The 10,792-nt window shown below is 32.8% G+C and overlaps 1 pseudogene; it reads right to left on the reverse strand.

The window, feature by feature from the left end:
* Positions 1–6,067: 6,067 nt before the first annotated feature.
* Positions 6,068–8,490, reverse strand: LOC141559617 (large ribosomal subunit protein eL32-like; annotated as a pseudogene).
* Between the last annotated feature and the right edge of the window lie 2,302 nt (positions 8,491–10,792).

Consider the following 10,792-nt stretch of genomic DNA (forward strand, 5'->3'; position numbering starts at 1 on the left):
CTCAATAGATGCAGAAAAAGCATTTGACAAAATCCAACATCCATTCTTACTAAAAACTCTTGAGAGTGTAGGAATAAATGGATTATTCCTTAGAATGATCAGGAGCACATATTTAAGACCCTCAGTAAGCATAATATGCAATAGAAATAAACTGCAACCTTTCCCAGTAAGATCAGGAGTGTAACAAAGTTGCCCACTATCACCATTACTATTCAATATAGTACTAGAAATGCTAGCCTTGGCAATAAGAGCCGAGAAAGAGATTCAAGGAATTAGAGTAGGAAATGAGGAAATCAAACTATCACTCTTTGCAGATGACATGATGGTATACTGAGAGAACCCCAAAGACTCTGCTAAAAAGCTATTAGAAATAATTCAGAATTTTAGCAAAGTGGCAGGATACAAAATAAATCCACATAAATCCTCAGCATTCTTATATATCACCAACAAAATGCAACAGCAAGAGATACAAAGAGAAATTCCATTCTAAACACATGTTGAGAGTATAAAGTATTTGGGAATCCATTTACCAAAAATACTCAGGAATTATATGAGAAAAATTACAAAACACTTGCCACAAAAATAAAGTCAGATTTAAATAATTGGAAAGACAATCAGTGCTCTTGGATAGGCCGAGCGAATATAATAAAGATGACAATACTCCCCAAACTAATTTTTTATTTAGTGCTATACCAATCAGACTCCCAAGAAACTATTTTAATTACCTAGAAAAAATAACAAAATTCATATGGAAGAATAAAAGTTTAAGAATTGCAAGGGAACTAATGAAAAAAAAAGTCAGAGGAAGGTGGTCTAAGTGTACCTGATCTAAAGCTATATTATATAGCAGCAGTCACCAAAACCATTTGGTACTGGCTAAGAAATAGACCGGTAGATCAGTGGAACAGATTAGATACAAAGGACAAAAAAGGGTACATCTATAGCAATCTAATCTTCGACAAACCCAAAGATACCAACATTAGGGACAAAAATTCATTATTCAGAAAAAACTGTTGGGAAAACTGGAAATTAGTATGACAGAAATTAGATATGGATCCACACTTAACACCATATAACAAGAGAAGAATAAAATGGGTCCATGATTTAGGCATAAAGAATGAGATCATAAATAGATTAGAGGAACAGAGGATGATCTACCTCTCAGACTTGTGGAGGAGGAAGGAATTTATGACCAGAGGAGAACTAGAGATCATTATTGATCACAAAATAGAAGATTTTGATTACATCAAACTAAAATTGTTTCTGTACAAACAATACTAATGCAAACAAGATTAGAAGGGAATTAACAAATTGGGAAAATATTTTTAAAAGTAAAGGTTCTGACAAAGGTCACATTTCCAAAATATATAGAGAACTGACCCTGATTTATAGGAAACCAAATCATTCTCCAATTGATAAATGGTGAAAGGATATGAACAGACAATTCTCAGATGATGAAATTGAAAGTATTTCCACTCATATGAAAGAGTGTTCCAAATCACTACTGATCAGAGAAATGCAAATTAATACAACTCTGAGATATCACTACACACCTGTCAGATTGGCTAAGATGACAGATACAAATAATAATGAATGTTGGAGGGGATGTGGGAAAACTGGGACACTGATACATTTTTGGTAGAGTTGTGAAAGAATCAAGCCATTCTGGAGAGCAATTCGGAACTATGCCCAAAAATTATCAAACTGTGCATACCCTTTGACCCAGCATTGCTGTTATTGGGATTATATCCCAAAGAAATACTAAAGAGTGGAAAGGGACTTGTATGTGCCAAAAATGTTTCTGGTAGCTCTTTTTGTTGTAGCTAGAAACTGGAAGTTGAATGGATGTCCATCAATTGGAGAATGGTTGGGTAAATTGTGGTATATGAAGGTTATGGAATATTATTGCTCTGTAAGAAATGACCAGCAGGAGGATACAGAGAGGCTTGGAGAGACTTAAATCAACTGTTGCTGAGTGAAATGAGCAGAACCAGAAGATCACTATACACTTCAACAACAATATTGTATGAGGATGTATTCTGATGGAAGTGGAAATCTTCAACATAAAGAACATCCAACTCACTTCCAGTTTATCAATGATGGACAGAAATAACTACACCCAGAGAAGGAACACTGGGAAGTGAATGTAAATTGTTAGCACTACTGTCTATCTACCCAGGTTACTTATACCTTCGGAAGCTAATACTTAATGTGCAACAAGAAAATGGTATTTACACCCCTATATTGTATATAGGGTATATTGTAACACATGTAAAATGTATGGGATTACCTGTCATCTAGGGGCGGGAGTGGAGGGAGGGAGGGGATAATTTGGAAAAATGAATAAAAAATTAAAAAAAAGATATAAATTCTCTCAAAAAAAAAAATTAAGGCCCAGAGGTTTATATACTGGTGAAACATTGGAATTTTTCCCTTTAAAACTTGAAGTGAAGCAATTATTTTAATTGTACTATTAAATGATGTAATAGAATGAGTTCATATATATGTATATATATAAATAATTTTCCTATTTTATATGCTTATTTTTTTACTTAATAATTTTTATTATATATATATTTTTTATAATATTATCCCTTGTATTCATTTTTCCAAATTATCCCCCCTCCCTCTATTCCCTCCCCCCGATGACAGGCAATCCCATACATTTTACATGTGTTACAATATAGTCTAGATACAATACATGTGTGTGAATATCATTTTCTTGTTGCACAATAAACATTAGATTCCGAAGGTACATGCAACCTGGGCAGACAGATATTAGTGCTAACAATTTACATTCACTTCCCAGTGTTCCTTCTCTGGGTGTAGTTACTTCTGTCCATCATTGATCAACTGGAAGTGAGTTGGTTTTTCTTTATGTTGAAGATTTCCACTTCCATCAGAATACATCCTCATACAGTATTGTTGTTGAAGTGTACAGTGATCTTCTGGTTCTGCTCATTTCACTCAGCATCAGTTGAATTAAGTCTCTCCAGGCCTCTCTGTATTCCTCCTGCTGGTCATTTCTTACAGAGCAATAATATTTCATAACCTTCATATACCATAATTTACCCAACCATTCTCCAACTGATGGACATCCATTCATCTTCCAGTTTCTAGCTACTACAAAAAGAGCTGCCACAAACATTTTGGCACATATATGTCTCTTTCCGCTCTTTAGTATTTCTTTGGGATATAATCCCAGTAGTAGCGCTGCTGGGTCAAAGGGTATGCACAGTTTGATAACTTTTTGGGCATAATTCCAGATTGCTCTCCAGAAAGGCTGGATTCTTTCGCAACTCCACCAGCAATGTATCAGTGTCCCAGTTTCCCCACATCCCCTCCAACATTCATCATTATTTGTTCCTGTCATCTTAGCCAATCTGACAGGTGTGTAGTGGTATCTCAGAGTTGTCTTAATTTGCATTTCTCTGATCAATAGTGATTTGGAACACTCTTTCATGTGAGTGGATATAGTTTCAATTTCTTCCTCTGAGAATTGTCTGTTCATATCCTTTGACCATTTATCAATTGGAGAATGGTTCGGTTTCTTATAAATTATGGTCAGTTCTCTATATATTTTGGAAATGAGACCTTTGTCAGAACCTTTGTTTTTAAAAATATTTTCCCAATTTGTTACTTTCCTTCTAATCTTGTTTGCATTAGTATTGTTTGTACAGAAACTTTTTAGTTTGATGTAATCAAAATCTTCTATTTTGTGATCAATAATTATCTCTAGTTCTCCTCTGGTCATAAATTCCTTCCTCCTCCACAAGTCTGAGAGGTAGATCATCCTCTGTTCCTCTAATCTATTTATTATCTCCCTCTTTATGCCTAAATCATGGACCCATTTTGATCTTATCTTGGTATATGGTGTTAAGTGTGGATCCATATCTAATTTCTGCCATACTAATTTCCAGTTTTCCCAACAGTTTATTCCGAATAATGAATTTTTATCCCTAATGTTGGTATCTTTGGGTTTGTCAAAGATTAGGTTGCTATATATGTAACCTTTTTTGTCCTTTGTATCTAATCTGTTCCACTGATCTACCGGTCTATTTCTTAGCCAATACCAAATGGTTTTGGTGACTGCTGCTATATAATATAGTTTTAGATCAGGTACACTTAGACCACCTTCCTCTGATTTTTTTTTCATTAGTTCCCTTGCAATTCTCGACCTTTTATTCTTCCATATGAATTTTGTTGTTATTTTTTCTAGGTCATTGAAATAGTTTCTTGGGAGTCTGATTGGTATAGCACTAAATAAATAGATTAGTTTGGGGAGTATTGTCATCTTTATTATATTTGCTCGGCCTATCCAAGAGCACTGAATGTCTTTCCAATTATTTTAATCTGATTTTATTTTTGTGGCAAGTGTTTTGTAATTTTTCTCATATAATTCCTGACTTTTCTTTGGTAGATGGATTCCCAAATACTTTATACTCTCAACATTTGTTTGGAATGGAATTTCTCTTTGTATCTCTTGCTGTTGCATTTTGTTAGTGATATATAAACATGCCGAGGATTTATGCGGATTTATTTTGTATCCTGCCACTTTGCTGAAATTTTGAATTATTTCTAGTAGCTTTTTAGCAGAGTCTTTGGGGTTCTCTAAGTATACCATCATGTCATCTGCAAAAAGTGATACTTTAATTTCCTCATTTCCTACTCTAATTCCTTGAATCTCTTTCTCGGCTCTTATTGCCGAGGCTAGGGTTTCTAGTACTATATTGAAAGTAATGGTGATAGTGGGCAACCTTGTTTCACTCCTGATCTTACTGGGAAAGGTTGCAGTTTATTTCTATTGCATATTATGCTTACTGAAGGTCTTAAATATATGCTCCTGATTATTCTAAGGAATAGTCCATTTATTCCTATACTCTCAAGAGTTTTTAGTAGGAATGGATGTTGGATTTTGTCAAATGCTTTTTCTGCATCTATTGAGATGATCACATGGTTCTTATTAATTTAATTATTAATATAGTCAATTATATTAATAGTTTTCCTGATATTAAACCAGCCCTGCATTCCTGGAATAAATCCTTCTTGATCATAGTGTATTATCCTGGAGATGATTTTCTGAAGTCTTTTTGCTAATATCTTATTTAAGATTTTAGCATCAATATTCATTAAGGAGATTGGTCTATAATTTTCTTTCTCAGTTTTCGATCTACCTGGTTTAGGTATCAGTACCATGTCTGTGTCATAAAAGGAGTTTGGTAGGACTCCTTCATCCCCTATTTTGTCAAATAATTTATATAACATTGGGGCTAATTGTTCTTTAAATGTTTGGTAGAATTCACATGTGAATCCATCTGGCCCTGGGGATTTTTTCCTGGGGAGTTGATTAATAGCTTATTCTATTTCTTTTTCTGAAATGGGACTATTTAAGCAATTTATCTCCTCCTCTGTTAATCTAGGGAGCCTATATTTTTGGAGGAAGTCATCCATTTCACTTAAGTTATCAAATTTATTGGCATAAAGTTGGGCAAAGTAACTCCTTTTATATGCTTATATAAAAATATAATAATTACATATGAGAAAAGAGGGAGAAAAGAGTTTCTGTTGCTATTAGCCATTATAATCTACAGTAGAAAACCTCCAATAATAGTAAAGAAAATGAATTTTCTAATAAAAAAATTTCAGAAAAATCTACAAAAAAGTATCAACATTATTTTTATATGTAGGGGAAAACCCATTTAAAGTAATGAAGATCAATAAATATTTTGGAGTTCAGCTTTTAAGAAATCTAGGGCTTATATAAATAAATTTTCATTACTAAAGAAGAACACTATTGCCCAAAATAATCTATAAATTTAATGTTATATCAACTAACATACTAGGAAGAACATTATATAATTAAACAAATGTAACAAAATACCTATGGACAAATAAAGAGTCAAGAAAAATAATGAAAATTTAAAAATAAATTAAATAAGACATTGACAGATCTACTAAAATTTCTTTTGTAATTTGAGTGCTTAATAAAATAAAAATGCATGTGTATTAAAAGTAAACTTTCTACAATAAAAAAGAACAAAAAGAAATAAAAAATGTGCAAAGTATTTTACTCATTTTCATCATTCCTGAATCTTGCATTTTTATTTGTGATCTTGATTGTTAGCTGAATTGTTCTCTAAACAATGACTTTCGGATTCTTAGAGAATGCATTATGAGCAATGTCAGTACAGTAAGATTTGTTGCACATCAAGAGTACTTTTTTTTTTTTTATTATATATATATTTTATAATATTATCCCTTGTATTCATTTTTCCAAATTACCCCCCCTCCCTCTATTCCCTCCCCCCGACGACAGGCAATACCATACATTTTACATGTGTTACAATATAGTCTAGGTACAATACATGTGTGTGAATATCATTTTCTTGTTGCACAATAAACATTAGAATCCGAAGGTACATGCAACCTGGGCAGACAGATATTAGTGCTAACAATTTACATTCGCTTCCCAGTGTTCCTTCTCTGGGTATAGTTATTTCTGTCCATCATTGATCAACTGGAAGTGAGTTGGATCTTCTTTATGTTGAAGATTTCCACTTCCATCAGAATACATCCTCATACAGTATTGTTGTTGAAGTATACAGTGATCTTCTGGTTCTGCTCATTTCACTCAGCATCAGTTGACCTAAGTCTCTCCAGGCCTCTCTGTATTCCTCCTGCTGGTCATTTCTTACAGAGCAATAATATTCCATAACCTTCATATACCACAATTTACCCAACCATTCTCCAACTGATGGACATCCATTCATCTTCCAGTTTCTAGCTACAACAAAAAGAGCTGCTACAAACATTTTGGCACATATATGTCTCTTTCCGCTCTTTAGTATTTCTGTGGGATATAATCCCAGTAGTAGCGCTGCTGGGTCAAAGGGTATGCACAGTTTGACAACTTTTTGGGCATAATTCCAGATTGCTCTCCAGAATGGCTGGATTCTTTCACAACTCCACCAGCAATGTATCAGTGTCCCAATTTCCCCACATCCCCTCCAACATTTGTCATTATTTGTTCCTGTCATCTTAGCCAATCTGACAGGTGTGTAGTGGTATCTCAGAGTGGTCTTAATTTGCATTTCTCTGATCAGTAGTGATTTGGAACACTCTTTCATGTGAGTGGATATAGTTTCAATTTCTTCCTCTGAGAATTGTCTGTTCATATCCTTTGACCATTTATCAATTGGAGAATGGTTCGGTTTCTTATAAATTATGGTCAGTTCTCTATATATTTTGGAAATGAGACCTTTGTCAGAACCTTTGTTTTTAAAAATATTTTCCCAATTTGTTACTTCCCTTCTAATCTTGTTTGCATTAGTATTATTTGTACAGAAACTTTTTAGTTTGATGTAATCAAAATCTTCTATTTTGTGATCAATAATGATCTCTAGTTCTCCTCTGGTCATAAATTCCTTCCTCCTCCACAAGTCTGAGAGGTAGATTATCCTCTGTTCCTCTAATCTATTTATTATCTCCCTCTTTATGCCTAAATCATGGACCCATTTTGATCTTATCTTGGTATATGGTGTTAAGTGTGGATCCATATCTAATTTCTGCCATACTAATTTCCAGTTTTCCCAAGAGTTTTTTCCGAATAATGAATTTTTATCCCTAATGTTGGAATCTTTGGGTTTGTCAAAGATTAGATTGCTATAGATGTACCCTTTTTTGTCCTTTGTATCTAATCTGTTCCACTGATCTACCGGTCTATTTCTTAGCCAATACCAAATGGTTTTGGTGACTGCTGCTATATAATATAGCTTTAGATCAGGTACACTTAGACTACCTTCCTCTGAGTTTTTTTTCATTAGTTCCCTTGCAATTCTTGACCTTTTATTCTTCCATATGAATTTTGTTGTTATTTTTTCTAGGTCATTGAAATAGTTTCTTGGGAGTCTGATTGGTATAGCACTAAATAAATAGATTAGTTTGGGGAGTATTGTCATCTTTATTATATTTGCTCGGCCTATCCAAGAGCACTGAATGTCTTTCCAATTATTTAAATCTGATTTTATTTTTGTGGCAAGTGTTTTGTAATTTTTCTCATATAATTCCTGACTTTTCTTTGGTAGATGGATTCCCAAATATTTTATACTCTCAACATTTGTTTGGAATGGAATTTCTCTTTGTATCTCTTGCTGTTGCATTTTGTTAGTGGTATATAAAAATGCCGAGGATTTATGTGGATTTATTTTGTATCCTGCCACTTCATCAAGAGTACTTTTAAGTTTTTGACATTGTGCACCAAAAACTTCCTGAACACACTTGGTAACATGTGTTTGGCTTCTTAGAGCTTTTTAAACTAATATTGGGTATCAAGATCTGGCCTTTGAATTTTCTTCACACTCTGTTATCAATACCTCTTGGTTTATGCCAGATTCTCTTGATATTAACATATCTATCAAACTGGTGCTAGATGAGCTTTGTCATCCTCTTCTTGATGATTTTGGGATTCACAAGGGTTTGGAGAGCAAGCATAGTGGCAGTGAAGAGATTTGTGAATCTGAGGAAAGAGAGAGAGAGAGAGAGAGAGAGAGAGAGAGAGAGAGAGAGAGAGAGAGAGAGAGAGAGAGAGAGAGAAGGAAAGTTACAGATGTGTTTTAGATTAATAATTACTATAGCTATCTTAAAACTGGTTTTAGAAATAAAAAAAATATTTCAGGCAGATTAGATAAACAAGATGAAGTACCACTCATAGCAGTCTATTTTTAAGTACACTAAAAAATGAAAACTACTTGAAAAGCAACTTTTTGATAAAACTGCTAAAAAACCAAAAGAAACTCAAAAAGCAATCTAAATAAATTCTTTATCCATATATTCAACATAGGAATTTAAAATGGAGGTGAAGAGAGAGTAGAAATAATCTCAATTGATATTTAAAAGTAAAAAAAAATAAACAGTAGATTATTGCATTCTGTTGCTTGTGTTGTGTTTTGCTTAATGCTTCATTAATGTTCACCTTACTCATTCTTTATGCTAAGATGACTGCTAAGCAATGTAATAATGCTGCCTTACTCACACTGATTAGAAAGCTTGGCTACCTTAGAACTTAATGTTAAGTGAATTTAAATTTGCACAGAAGTCACTAAATAAGAATTGAAAGTTTATGACTTTTGTAGAGACAGGACAGATAAGACAGAAATCTTTGAAGTAATGTTGAATTTATAATGTCATAGTGACATATTTTTGATTTATTAACATCTTTTCTGAAGGATAATGTAGACATTAAAAGTCATAGCAATAAAAAACTAAAATTTAATTTTCCAAAAAGTATGTGATATTTTAAATGTATTTTAAATTTCTTGCTTCCTTATAGAATTCATGCTTGATGCCTCTAGTCCACAGAAACCTTATTTTCATGTATTATTTTGCAGAAATATTCATAAGATCCCTAGTTATTTTGACATTCAAAGTTTGGCTTAGGAGTTCCTGAGTGACATTGCCTACTTAGAAATCAGGGCAAATGGGGTGAAAAATAAATCATTTATACTCTTGAGTGGTCTGTCCTTGCAGACTAAGTGCATTCATTATAAGAGTACATTTGACCAGTGCAATGAAAATCAGTGAAGTGTAGTTCATTGGTATGGTAGATATCTTGAGAAGGCAATGATCAGAGCCCTTTTTTACACTAGTCTTATAAAATAGATTAATTACAAAGATGAATATCCTACAAATCTGAATAATAATAATAAGAATAAAATCTCTTCCATATCTATAAAATTCCCCAGTGTATGTCCTGTTTCCATGTTATACATAGCAATTTAAATATTTCTTCCTAATAAATGAATACATTTGGATGTGTCATTGCTGAATCGTGCCAGAGGGAAACTAAGAAAGAAATGAGTCATGTAGGTATATTCTATAGATAGAAGGAGGCCATAAACTTTAGAATAAAATTAACATTCATATCTATGTCTTACAGATTTTAAAGATTTGTACTAAAGTGCTAATGAACTTGGATTAGAGAATGCCTGTTCTACAATCCTTACTTTACTTGTTCTATGCATGTTTTTCTGGGCCACTTGGATTCCTTGCTTATTTACTTTTCCTATCAATGCCCTTCATATAGTAGAGATCTAAGAATTAAGGAAGTGAATGAAATTGATAATTATATCTGACTTTGAAAGTGAATTTTAGGTGGGGATCATGACATTTTAAAATAATTTGTGTCTAGAATGATTTAAAAAGTTTCTTTCTCACATGTTTTGCAACCAACTTTTATGTAGCAGGATTTTTCAGCAAATAATCCAAATCAGAAATTATATAAAGCATTATTTATTACCAAGTTATCACTAAAAGCTACCTACTTTTTGTTCAAAATTGTCTAATATTTTTTTAATTAAAAAAAAAAAGTTTTAAATGGGTTGTTTCCTTTTAAAAGTTTACACAAGTTGGGTAGTTGGAAGGAACCCAAAGGTTCATATCAGGTTCAGATTTTAGTGATGATCCTCTTGAGCACTTTATATTCCACTGCACACAGTGAGTATATTTTTAATGCTTATGGAGGATGATTTTGCATGAAATTGAAATTCTTCATTTTAATGTAAGGAAAAAGTTACTTGTTCAAAGTCATATAAACAAGAAGAGCTAAGAACTGAAGTTATTCTTATTCAAAGTCTATTGTTCATTCTGAGATACCTCAAAACTCAGTTATCTTTTATTCCCCAGTTTTCTTTGTTTTCTTCATTTTTTTAGCAACTGTTAAATTGACATAAATATTCTGAATAAATATATAGTTAAATACATAATGTTGCCAACCCTCCTACTATTATCAAACCCA

The sequence above is a fragment of the Sminthopsis crassicaudata genome, chromosome 3 (assembly GCF_048593235.1).
Source record: "Sminthopsis crassicaudata isolate SCR6 chromosome 3, ASM4859323v1, whole genome shotgun sequence".
NCBI lineage: Eukaryota > Metazoa > Chordata > Mammalia > Dasyuromorphia > Dasyuridae > Sminthopsis > Sminthopsis crassicaudata.